Genomic DNA, 13,727 nt, shown 5'->3' on the forward strand with positions numbered 1-13,727 from the left:
CGGGGCAAAAAGTATACCCCAGAGGAAAAATAAGGGTGCCTGTCGAATACAACGGCAAGAAAATACGGAAATTGTATCTCTACATACTGCCAAATGGTGGACCACCGTTATTGGGATGGGAATGGATCAGGAAGATAAACTTAGATTGGCACTCCATTCATGCAATGACGGTGGACGGTAAAAAAGATGAAGACGTCACTCCTGGACGATTGTCAACAATCTTAGCTAACGCCAAAGAGGTATTTCAACAAGAACTGGGCACGCTTAAAGGCGTAACCGCCTCGATAAAAATAGAAGAGAATGCAGTTCCCAAGTTTTTCAAAGCAAGACCGGTACCATATGCAATTCGCCCAGCCGTCGAGGCAGAGCTGGAGAATCTGGAGAAGGCAGGCGTGTTGTCTAAGGTCGACTGGAGCGAGTGGGCGACACCCATCGTTCCTGTCATGAAGAAAACGTTAAGCAATAAGTCCGGGGAGCCAAGGAAGATTCGCATCTGTGGGGATTTCAAGGTGACGGTGAACCCAGTCCTTCACACAGTACAATATCCTCTTCCAAGGATAGAAGACATCTTCGTCTCACTGTCTGGAGGGAAGCGTTTTACAAAAATTGACCTAGCACAAGCATATTTGCAGATGGAGGTTGAAGAGTCCTCTAGGAAGTATCTCACGATAAACACTCACAAAGGTCTTTACCAGTATCATCGATTGGTATTCGGAGTAGCATCGGCTCCAGCGATATGGCAAAGAGCGATGGAACAAGTCCTGCAAGGGATTCCGGGGACTCAGTGTTACTTGGACGACATCCTTGTGACAGGTGAAGATGACAGTGAACACCTTAACAACCTAGAACAGGTGCTCACTAGACTACGGGAACATGGGCTGCGAGCCAACCGCCCCAAGTGCGAATTTTTTAAGAAACAGATATCGTATTGTGGCCACGTGATTGATGAAGAGGGGTTACATAAGTCCCCTGACAAAATTGAAGCAGTTGTTAAGGCCCCAGCGCCTGAAAATGTGTCGCAACTGAGGTCATTCCTCGGATTGGTGAATTACTACCATAAGTTTTTGCCGAATTTGTCGACAATTCTGCACCCACTGAACGCCCTGCTACGAACGGGGGTAGCATGGAAATGGAGCGATGATTGTAAGCGGGCCTTTCAGAAGAGTAAGGACTTAATCACTTCAAGGGAAGTATTGGCTCACTACAACCCAGCACTGCCGATCAGACTGGCGTGTGATGAGTCTCCCTACGGCATTGGGGCGGTACTGTCACATAAATTCCTTGATGGTTTAGAGAGGCCGATAGCTTTTGCGTCACGCTCATTAACTTCTGCCGAGCGTAACTACGCCCAGATTGACAGAGAGGCCCTCAGCCTAGTGTGGGGGGTGAAGAAGTTCAATCACTACCTGCACGGTCAAAAATTTACTCTACTAACCGATCATCAACCTCTTGTCTCCATTTTCAACCCTCAGAAGGGTGTACCAATAATGACAGCACAACGGCTGCAGAGGTGGTCCCTTTTCCTAGGGGCACACCAATATGACATCGAGTACAAAGGAACTAAACAGCATGGAAATGCTGATGGATTGTCACGCCTACCGTTGCCGACGGTGGAAGAAGAAGACCTTGCAGTGGATCCAATGGAGTTATTCCACTCGGCCATAGTCGAATGTCTCCCTGTGACGAATGCAAACATAGAAAAGGAAACACGGAATGACCCGGCACTCTCCAGGGTCTATGGTTTAACAGTGAAGGGATGGCCAGCACATGGCGAACCACTGCTGCCAGCATTCTCGCCGAGAAGCGAACAGCTGTCAGTGTGCAGAGGAACCTTGATGTGTGGATCCAGAGTAGTAATTCCACCTAAATTGACGGATAGAGTGCTCAATGAGCTTCATGAGGGTCATCTGGGTGGGGTAAAAATGAAGAACTTAGCCAGAGCGTTTGTGTGGTGGCTGGGAATCGATAGAGAAATCGAAAAGATGACCAAGAGCTGTGCAGGATGCCAGAAGGTCCAAAACGCCCCACCACAAGCTCCTCTGCATCCATGGGAGTGGCCCTCATCTCCATGGCAAAGGGTGCACATTGATTTTGCTGGTCCCTTCATGGACTCGATGTTTTTAATTGCGGTGGATGCACATTCAAAGTGGCCAGAGGTAATAAAAATGTCCTCAACCACCACGGAAAAAACTATCACAGTTTTACGAACCATATTCGCCAGGAATGGGCTGCCTGAACAGATTTGCTCTGACAATGGACCACAGTTTGTGTCTGAAGAGTTCCGGAGGTTCTTAAAGAACAATGGTGTTAAGCATTACACATCTGCCCCATATCATCCAGCCACTAATGGATTGGCCGAGAGGTTTGTCCAAACATTCAAGAAGGCTATCAAGGCAATGTGTAATGAAGATATACCCCTACAACACAAGGTGGACAACTTCTTGTTTGCCTACCGGAATGCGACACATGCGGTTACCAACCAAACTCCAGCCATGATGTTCTTCAATCGAAGACTATGATGCCGCTTGGATTTGGTTAAGCCAAACGTCCGAAGAGATGTGGAGAACAGGCAGTTTCAGAATATGAATGAAAGGCCGACCAGGAGTTTTAAGATAGGTCAACCAGTTTTGGCCCGGGACTACCGCACTGAGAAATGGCAGCCAGGAACGATTTGTACACGACAAGGACCTCTCATGTATACCGTGGACGTTGGGGAGAGCATTGTAAGATGCCATGCTGACCAGATTCTAGAGTCACTGGAAAACGTCAACTCCACACCACGATCTGATACACCTGGTAATGAAATCGACGTTCCAATTGCAGCTACCGCAGAACCAGTAATATTGGAAGCAGATGAACCAAACAACGACATTGATCCCGACTCAACATTGCCAGAAGAACCTGATACCCAAAAGAGGCGTTATCTAGACAGAATCAGGAAGCCTCCTCAAAGACTGAACTTATAATTGCTTAAACTTAACCAATGTATCTAGCAACCGTAATTGTGATTGTAATTAGTTATCATTTAGTTGTTAAATGAATGTTATGTACTGTTTATCTAAAAGGGGAGGAATTGTTGTGTATGTACCTTTAAGAGAATAACTGGTCTCAGACTGCAGTACCGGCAGTGACCACCCCTGTATAAAAGGCGCTAGTGAGCCTCTGTTGTTTTCAGTTTCACTATTGACTTCCAGCAGTAAAGACTTGTTTTGTTCAACTCCTGCTGTCCGTGTCTCAATCATTCACGGACGTAATACTAACCAGCCGACTTGGCTCCCAATATTACGGGCAGGAAGTGCGCGCACATTTCCTGCCGGATCTACGATGGCCGCGATATTGGCGAAGGTGGATATGCTGGCGGCAGGAGCGCACGCCAAGATTATTTCAATCAGAATCATTTATTTAAGTTAGGATCCTGCGCTTCATGCGGGATTCATTCTCGATTCTCGAATGGTAGGCGCTAAACTTGCCCGCCACTAAACTTGCCCGGCAACACGTGGCGCTAACCACAGGAAGGAGCCTTCGCCAGCGCCGTGTAACGGGGCCGTGCCGTACTCACAGCTTAATTGCTGGTTTATCATTTCAGGCTGCTGGTTAATCTTTGGACTCTTTTTGGACTGTTTTTGTCACTCCTGCAAGTAGGCTTTGTCTGCACAGAGCGAGATTGATCTGGTTTTGCACTTGTGTTGGCCGCTGTCGTGTATTGATTGCGAGTTTGACATCAATCAATACGGTAATGTAATGTGCATTGCATTATGGGAATTACCCGGGAAAACGGCAGTCGGACATTTTACGCAATAAAGTGAACATCGCAGTTATAAGCCTGTCTGCCTGACCCTGATTTAATTCGACGTATCTACATGCTTGATTGAATGCATTAAAGCATAGATACAACATTGGCGACGAGGATAACGAACGGAATCATTTTAGATAGGTAGTTGCCCAAGTTTAGTTAGCTAGGATGGAGAAGACTGGCATTCAAAATTTTGCATGCTTCACCGAGCCAGCCACGTTGGGTTCAAGGTGGACGAGGTGGTTAACATCTTTTGAGCTTTATGCCGACGGCAAAGGACTCATTATCGACGATACCTCTACAGCTGCCACAAAGCAGAGGAAAAGAGCTCTACTTCTACACCTAGCAGGACCAGATGTCCAGGATATCTTTTCGACTCTACCGGACACAGGAGAGCCAGCAGACTACACGGCGGCGGTTAGTGCTTTGAATCACTACTTCGTGCCCCAGGTCAACGCAGCATTTGCTAGACAGACTTTTCATAAGTTGTCCCAGAAGACAGGTGAGACTGTGCAACAATTTGCTACTCGCTTGCGGCAGGCTGCTAAAGACTGTGCTTTTGGGGGGGATGCGGATAATCAAATAAGAGACGCTATCCTGAGTAGGTGCACATCAGCCTATATGCGGAGGAAATTGCTAGAGGAAGGGCAAGGTCCAACGCTCGCCCGCACGTTAACAATTGGCCTCACAATGTGAAAACGTCGAGGAGCAGATGCCAGCCATGTCATGTACAGAGAAGGCGGAGACAGATACTGTTTGTTGTGTTACACAGAAAAGAGGGTATTATGCGAAAAGCTCGACAGAGAAACCAAAGGGAAATGGCAATAGGAACGAAAGGAAATGTTACAGATGTGGACGCACAGACCACATGGGCAGAGATCCGAAATGCCCAGCATGTGGACAAACGTGCCATGAGTGCAAGGGAATGGATCATTTCTCCAAAGTATGCCGCACAAAGGGTACAAAGAAACACAGTGTGAACAATGTAGAGGAACAAAATAACTTTGCATTTGCTGTTACTGGAAATAACGTGACAGAGAGACTTACCTTTTGTGTGGGGGGAGTAAACCTGAGAATGTTAATTGATTCGGGTGCAACTAGTAATGTGATAGATGAGAATACATGGGAAGGATTAAAGTCAGAACACATTAAGTGTCAGTCACATGTCCCTAAGACAGAGAGAAAGTTATTCTCTTATGCTTCTAGCCGACCACTGTCAGTTAAAGGTATATTCACATGTGGGATTACAATAGGTAAGAGAACTGAGCAGGCGGAGTTCATTGTGGTTAAAGGCCATGGAGAGGCATTGCTAGGAAGGGAGACAGCCATGAAACTGGGAGTTTTAAAAATAGGCGCAGATGTCTCAGCTGTGGTAGATGTAAGACAGCTACTAGAACAGCAGTATCCAAAGGTGTTCCAGGGAGTAGGAAGGCTGAACACAAAACAGATCAGTTTGTATATTGACCCACAAGTGAAGCCTGTGGCCCAGCCACTCAGGCGTATACCATTCAACTTAAGGGGGGCAGTAGAGGCCAAAATAAAACAATTGAGGGACATGGACATTATCGAACCTGTAACTGGTCCCACCCCATGGGTAAATCCTGTGGTTATTGTACCAAAAGCGGATAAGGATGTAAGGTTATGCCTAGACATGAGACGAGCAAACCAGGCAATAGTGAGGGAACGATATCCAATCCCCACTGTTGATGAGATACTCCAAGGTATGAACGGCTCGATGGTGTTTAGTAAGCTAGACCTGAAATGGGGTTATCACCAGCTAGAACTGACCCCTGAGTCACGAGAAATCACAATGTTTGCAGTACATAACAGCATATACAGGTACAAGAGACTGATATTTGGTGTATCTTCAGCTGGTGAGCAATATCAGCATGAGATAGCTAATGCCTTAGCTGGAATAGAGGGTGTTGAAAACATCTCAGACGACATTATCGTGCATGCACACGACCAGGAAACACACGACAGACGCCTGCACGCTATGATGACCAGACTAATGGAAAGTGGACTGACACTAAACTCAGAGAAGTGCCAATTCAACATGGACCGATTGATTTTCATGGGAATCCTGTTGTCTGAAAAGGGCATCGGACCAACAGCAGAGAGAGTGCGAGCGGTGGCAGAAGCTCGGGAACCAGAGAATGCTACAGAGGTGAGGAGTTTCTTGGGACTCGTTGGGTACAGTAGCAGATTCATCCTGCAGTTTGCAATGCTATCAGAGCCACTGCGACGCCTGACAAGAAAAGACACACCATTTAAATTTGGATCACAACAGAGACAGTCATTCAGTGCACTCAAGGAAGAGTTGGCCAGAGCCGGCACTTTAGCATATTTTGATAAGGATGCACCAACCAAGGTGATAGCAGATGCCAGTCCTGTAGGTTTAGGCGCAGTACTAGTTCAGGACCAACAGGGACAAGAGGTGCCAATATGCTATGTAAGTCGTAGTTTAACAGACTGTGAGAGGAAATACTCAAACAGAGAGAGAGGCCTTAGCTCTTGTATGGGCTTGTGAGAGGCTGCATCCATATGTGTATGGCCGAAAATTTAACTTGGTAACTGACCATAAGCCATTACAAGTGATATACGGCCCACAATCTAAACCCTGTGCCCGTATAGAGAGATGGGTACTTAGATTGCAGCCGTACGATTTTAAGGTGATACACATTCCAGGCAAGCAAAACATTGCAGACCCACTGTCACGATTGCTGGGGGAGACAGCAAAACAGGAGAGACATTCTCATGGCTCAGATGAATACGTGAGATTTGTAGCTGTGAGTGCGACACCAAAAGCACTCACAACTAGAGAGGTGGAGGAAGCCTCTGCTACCAACCCAGAGCCGATTGAGGTACGGAAGGCAATCACAAATGGACATTTTGAGAACTCTAAAGCTTATGCAGCAATTGCAAACGAGCTGTGTGTAGTGGGGTACCTAGTTCTTCGGGGAACACGCATCGTGCTACCCACAGTGTTACATGCACGAGCCCTGGTGTTAGCACATGAAGGACACTTGGGAATAGTTGGAACAAAGCAACATCTCAGAACCAAGGCTTGGTGGCCTGGCATGGACAAGGCAGCTGAAAAACACTGTAAAGCGTGCCACGGCTGTCAGATAGCAGCCAGACCCAACCCACCTGAACCGTTGAGACCAACACCATTACCAAAGGGTCCCTGGCAGGATGTAGCTATAGACTTACTGGGACCCTTGCCATCCAACCACTCCATTCTTCTGGTAGTTGATTATTATAGTCGCAACTATGAATACAACATCATGACCTCCACAACAACAGAGAAGGTTATTGATAGTTTAGAGTCAATCTTCAGCCGTCATGGTTTGCCAATCACCTACAAATCTGATAATGGTCCCCAATTCAGATCTGAATTATTCAAAGAATACTGTGAAAACAACGGGATCAAACACCTGAAAACGACAGCAAAATGGGCTCAGGCTAACGGAGAAGTCGAGCGCCAGAATGCATCGCTGATGAAGAGAATCAGAATTGCTCAGTCAGAAGGACTAGATTGGAAATGTGAACTTAGAAAATATGTGACTGTGTACAGGAGCATTGACCATGCCACGACGGGAAAGAGCCCGGCAGAGCTGCTCTATAAACGGAAAATGAGAGGAAAGCTGCCAGACATCACAGAGTCGCGCGCAGATATGGAAGTACGTGACTGGGACGCAGAACAAAAAGGCAAGTCCAAACTGTACGCAGATGAACAGCGAAGAACACAATAGTCAGAGGTGGAAGTTGGCGACACGGTGCTGGTACGGCAGGACAAAGTGGACAAGTTCACCACTCCTTTTTATGCCACACCCCACAAAGTTATGAGTAAGACAGGGAGTCAAGTAGTAGTAGAATCTCCAGACGGAGCACGCTACTCGAGAAACACTACGTTTGTGAAGAAATACAGAACCAATGGACCAAAGGAGACACTCCATGAGCAGGAGGAAACACAAGGGACTGAGGACAGTATAGTAGACCCTGACACACATACCACTGTGACACAGGCAATACCCACTGACACCAACATGTCAGACATACCCAATACAGCCAGACCTCAAAGGGTTAAAAGAAAACCCCAAAGACTGTCTGATTATGTCACAACATAAACTGTGCGAGAACTGCATGGGTGATGTTAAATGTTTAAACCTGGGAATTATTTAGTTGTGTGGTAAGACACAAGCTTGTAAAAAGTTTATAAACCAAGTAAGTTATGCAGTGTTATTGTAAGCAACTGTTTGTAAACTGCAAGTTTGTTTCCAAGGAAAAGGGGGATGTCGTGTATTGATTGCGAGTTTGACACCAGTCAATACGGTAATGTAATGTGCATTGCATTATGGGAATTACCCGGGAAAACGGCAGTCGGCCATTTTACGCAATAAAGTGAACATCGCAGTTATAAGCCTGCCTGCCTGACTCTGATTTAATTTGACGTATCTACATGCTTGATTGAACGCATTAAAGCATAGATACAACAGCCGCCTCACAGACAGTTTGGATACTGTCCCGGGTGGCCTGGCAGGACGGCCTTCAGAGCTGGAGGGAGACCTAGAAGAATTAGTAGGCCGCTTACATGGGCGCAACACGGTCCATTTTCTAGGCCTATATTTCTTGCTATAAAACCCCGTGTTACAATAGCTTTATTACGGCCTTAGCCACTCGAGGGGCTCCTTTTAATGTCTTCAGCCAGAAGTGCCGAGTGGATGATCCTGCTCAGCCTTCTCCTGAGGTCCCCACCATCACAGAAGCCAGTCTTCAGCCAATTCGATTCACTCCACGTGATATCAAGAAATGGCTGAGCGCACTGGATACAGCAAAGGCTATGGGCCCCGACAACATTCCAGCTATCGTGCTGAAGACCTGTGCTCCAGAACTAGCCACGCCTCTAGCCAAGCTGTTCCAGTACAGCTACAACACTGGCATCTATCCGACAATGTGGAAAACTGCCCAGGTATGTCCTGTCCAGAAAAAGCAGGACAAATCCAATTCGGCCAATTACCTCCCCATCAGTCGACTCTCAATCATCAGCAAAGTGATGGAAGGTGTCGTCAACAGTGCTATCAAGCAGCACTTACTCACCAATAACCTGCTCACTGATGCCCAGTTTGGGTTCCGCCAAGAACACTCGGCTCCAGACCTTATTACAGCCTTGGTCCAAACATGGACAAAGGAGCTGAATTCCAGAGATGAGGTGAGAGTGACTGCCCTTAACATCAAGGCAGCATTTGACCGAGTGTGGCATCAAGGAGCCCTAGTAAAACTGAAGTCAATAGGAATTGGGGTGAAAACGCTCCACTGCCTCGAGTCATACTGAGCACAAAGGAAAATGGTTGTGGTGTCAATCATCACAGCTCCAGGACATCGCTGCAGGTGTTCCTCAGGGCAGTGTCCTAGGCCCAACCATCTTCAGCTGCTTCTTCAATGACCTTCACTCCAACAGGCAGCACGGTGGCATAGTGGTTAGCACTGTTGCCTCACAGCGCCAGGGACCCGGGTTCGAATCTGGCCTCGGGTGACTGTCTGTGTGGAGTTTGCACATTCTCCCCGTGTTTGCGTGGGTTTCCTCCGGGTGCTCCGGTTTCCTCCCACAGTCCAAAGATGTGCGGGTTAGGTTGATTGGCTATGATAAATTGACCCTTAGTGTTAGGGGGATTAAATACGTGGGGTTACGGGGATCGGGTGGGATATGTGTCGGTGCAGGCTCGATGGGCCGAAGTGGCCTCTATCTGCACTGTGGGGTTCCTGTGATAAGGTCAGAAATGGGGATGTTCATTGATGACTGCACAGTGTTCAGGGCCATTCGCAACTCCTCAGATAATGAAGCAGTCCATGCCCGCATGCAGCAAGACCTGGACAACATTCAGGCTGATGCTGATAAGTGGCAGGTAACATTCGCGCCACACAAGTGCAAGGCAATGACTATCGCCAACAAGCGAGAGTCTAACCACTGTCCCTTGACATTCAACGGCATTACTATCGCTGAATCCCCCACCATCAACATCCTGGGGATCACCATTGACCAGAAACTTAACTGGACCATCTACATAAATACTATGGCTACAAGAGCAGGTCAGAGGCTGGGGATTCTGCGGCGAGTGTCTCACCTCCTGACTCCCCAAAGCCTTTCAACCATCTACAAGGCACAAGTAAGGAGTGTGATGGAATACTCTCCACTTGCCTGGATGAGTGCAGCTCCAACAACACACAAGAAGCTCGACACCATCCAGGACAAAGCAGCCCGCTTGATTGGCACCCCATCCACCACCTTAAACATTCACTCCCTCCACCACCGGCGTACCGTGGCTGCAGTGTGTACCATCTACAAGATGCAACTCGCCAAGGCTTCTTCGGCAGCACCTCCCAAACCTGTAGTGTATGTACCCATCTACCTTTAAGAGAACTATTGTATGTAACCGTCCACCTTTAAGAGAACTACTTTAGGTGTTGCACTACTTGTTGGCTTCTGTATACCGTAATGCTGTGTCAGGAATTATTGGGCAGATTCGCCCTGACCTTCGAATAGTAAAGTCCTGTTTTAAGTTACTCTGGTAGTCTGTGTATGAATTAACTAAACAACTCACAGACTTTACAGTGGCGACGAGTCCGATCGTACCCTGCGGCAACAATACTTCCGAAGCAGTTAACGAGCGTCGAGAAGAGGCAACCGCCCTCGTCATTCTGCTGGGAGAAAACTCGAGTCTGCAGAGCTGGAAAGAGAGGAAGATGCCTAAGCGTGGTAACATCAACGATTTTAATTCCGAGGTAGAAGACTGGGCCACGTATGTGGAACGCATTGAGATCTATGGTGAGGCCAATAAAATAGAAGAAGGTGACAAAGCTATAACCTTGCTAAACTCGATGGGCGCGAAGACATACGGGCTCTTGAAGCATCTACTAGCACCAGCTAAACCGGCGGATCAGACTTTCGATGATATTGCTGCTGTCCTGAAGGATCATTTTAACCCCGCACCACTGATGTTAGTGGAACGATCCAAATTTTACGCGAGAACGCAAAGGAAAGACGAAAGCAACGCAGAATACTTGGTCGAACTGCGTAGACTAGCGAAACACTGCCAGTTTGGAGGGAATCTGACAGAGGCATTGCGAGACAAGTTCGTGTGCGGGTTGTCAAAGGAAGGAACGCAAAAGCGACTACTCGAAGAGAACGACCTTACACTTGACAGGGCTGTCCTTATTGCAGCATCGCACGAAGCCGCAGCAAAGGGAACTGCGGAAATGCAGCGAAAGGCAGTGGCACTCAGTGTGCAGCGAATTACTTCGGGTACAACGAAATGCTATCGCTGTGGGAAGACAACACACGACCAGAACCAATGCTGGTTTAAAAACCAGGAATGTAGGAAATGTGGCAAGCTCGGTCACATAGCTAAGGTATGCCGGTCAGGAAAGAAGACCAACAATAATGAGTCACCACAAAAGAGGTACAGAAAGGTACATGAGGTGACTAGGAAGAGTCCGGAAGAACAGAATTCGGACTCACACTTCAACTGCAAGGAACTGGATAGTCTGAGAATTCACAATGTGAGTAATGAAGCTGACCGACAAGCTATCTGGATCACACTACAGATTGCAAAAGTCCAAGTGAAAATGGAAGTGGACACCGGATCGGCGTTGACGGTCATGAATAAGCATGATTATAAAAAGTTATTCAAGCATATTCCCCTACGGGATACGGAACTAGTATTGAAGACATACACGGGGCACAAAGTATACCCCATCGGAAAGATAGAAGTCAAGGTGAGATACAAGGACAAAGATCACCAAAGGATGGACCTGTATGTGTTGCCTGAGGGAGGTCCACCACTTCTGGGACGGGAGTGGATCAGGAAAATAAAGATAGACTGGCATTCACTAAACACCATGACGGTAGATTCCGGAAAGGAAGATGTCAAACCTGAACGGTTGTCCAGAATATTGGACGAAGCTAAAGAGGTATTCCAGCAAGGACTGGGAACACTGCGAGGAATTAAAGCAAAGGTTAAGATTGCAGAACATGCAAGCCCAAAATTTTTCAAAGCCAGATCGGTACCTTACGCGATACGACCTGCTGTGGAGGCAGAACTGGAAGAACTTGAACGATCAGGGGTACTGTCAAAAGTGGACTGGAGTGAGTGGGCCACGCCCATTGTTCCCGTCATGAAGTCTTCACCAAGTGACAAGCCAGGGGGACCGGGGAAGGTCCGCATCTGCGGAGACTTCAAGATCACAGTGAATCCGGTGCTTCACACGGTACAATACCCGCTTCCGCGGATTGAAGACATCTTTGCTTCGTTGGCTGGAGGGAAACACTTCACCAAGATAGACCTGGCACAGGCATACTTACAAATGGAAGTCGAGGAAGAGTCGCGTCAGTACCTCACCATCAACACACACAGAGGCTTGTATCGTTATAATAGACTGTTTTTTGGGGTAGCTTCGGCTCCAGCAATTTGGCAGAGGGCCATGGAGCAGGTATTACAAGGAATTCCAAGCACGCAGTGTTACTTAGACGATATCCTGATTACGGGAGAAGACGAGGAAGAACACCTCACAAATTTGAAACTGGTGCTCACTAGGTTGAAGGAATATGGCCTTCGAGTTAATCGCAAGAAATGTGAGTTCTTCCAAAAACGGATCTCGTACTGCGGTCATGTCATTGACCGAGAGGGGCTGCACAAGTCACCTGACAAGATAGAAGCTGTCGTGAAGGCCCCCGCTCTGGAAAACGTATCACAGTTAAGATCATTCTTGGGGTTGATTAATTATTATCACAAGTTTCTGCCGAATCTATCCACGGTGCTGCATCTGCTGAATGCTCTGTTGCGGAAAGAAGTACCATGGAAGTGGAGTGAGGAATGTAAAAAGGCCTTTCGCAGAAGCAAGGCGTTGATTACCTCTGAAGAAGTGTTGGCTCATTTCAACCCAACGTTACCTCTTCGTCTAGCTTGTGATGCTTCCCCCTATGGAATTGGAGCAGTACTTTCACACAAGTTACCAAATGGCTCGGAAAGGCCAGTGGCATTCGCGTCCCGATCATTGACCTCCGCGGAGCGAAATTATGCTCAAATAGATAGGGAGGCCCTCAGCCTTGTGTGGGGCGTAAAGAAATTCAATCATTACCTGCAGGGCAAGAAGTTCACATTACTGACAGACCACCAGCCGTTGGTGTCCATATTCAACCCTAACAAGGCCGTTTCCACCATGACAGCGCAAAGGTTACAGAGGTGGTCCGTGTTACTTGGGGCACACCAATATGACATCGAATACAAAAGGTCCAAACAGCATGGAAATGCTGATGGGTTATCGCGCTTGCCATTGCCGATAGTAGAAGAAGCGACTACAGTGGACCCGGTAGAGATGTTCCACTCATCCATAGTGGAATGTCTACCAGTAACAAATTCGATGATTGAAAACGAAACAAGAAATGACCCGACTCTCTCACGAGTCTATGATTTAACGGTGGAGGGATGGCCAGCACAGGGCGAACCAACGCTGCCAGCATTTTCGCAGAGAAAAGAACAGCTGTCAGTGTGTCGAGGAACCCTGATGTGTGGATCTAGAGTGGTGATTCCACCCAAACTTCAACAGAAGGTGTTAAAGGAGCTGCACGAGGGACATCTGGGTGGAGTGAAAATGAAGAACCTAGCAAGAGCGTTTGTGTGGTGGCCAGGCATTGACAGGGACATCGAAGAAATCACTAAGAGCTGTCTAGGATGCCAGAAGGTCCAAAACGCGCCACCACAGGCTCCTCTGCATCCATGGGAGTGGCCCTCATCTCCTTGGCAAAGGGTACACATCGACTTTGCTGGTCCATTTATGGTCTCAATGTTTCTAATAGCGGTGGATGCACACTCCAAATGGCCGGAGGTAATAAAGATGTCCACCACCACCACGGAAAAAACCATCACAGTGTTAA

The sequence above is a fragment of the Somniosus microcephalus genome, chromosome 8 (assembly GCF_052327205.1).
Source record: "Somniosus microcephalus isolate GS21.2 chromosome 8, FLI_Smic_1.0, whole genome shotgun sequence".
Lineage (NCBI taxonomy): Eukaryota > Metazoa > Chordata > Chondrichthyes > Squaliformes > Somniosidae > Somniosus > Somniosus microcephalus.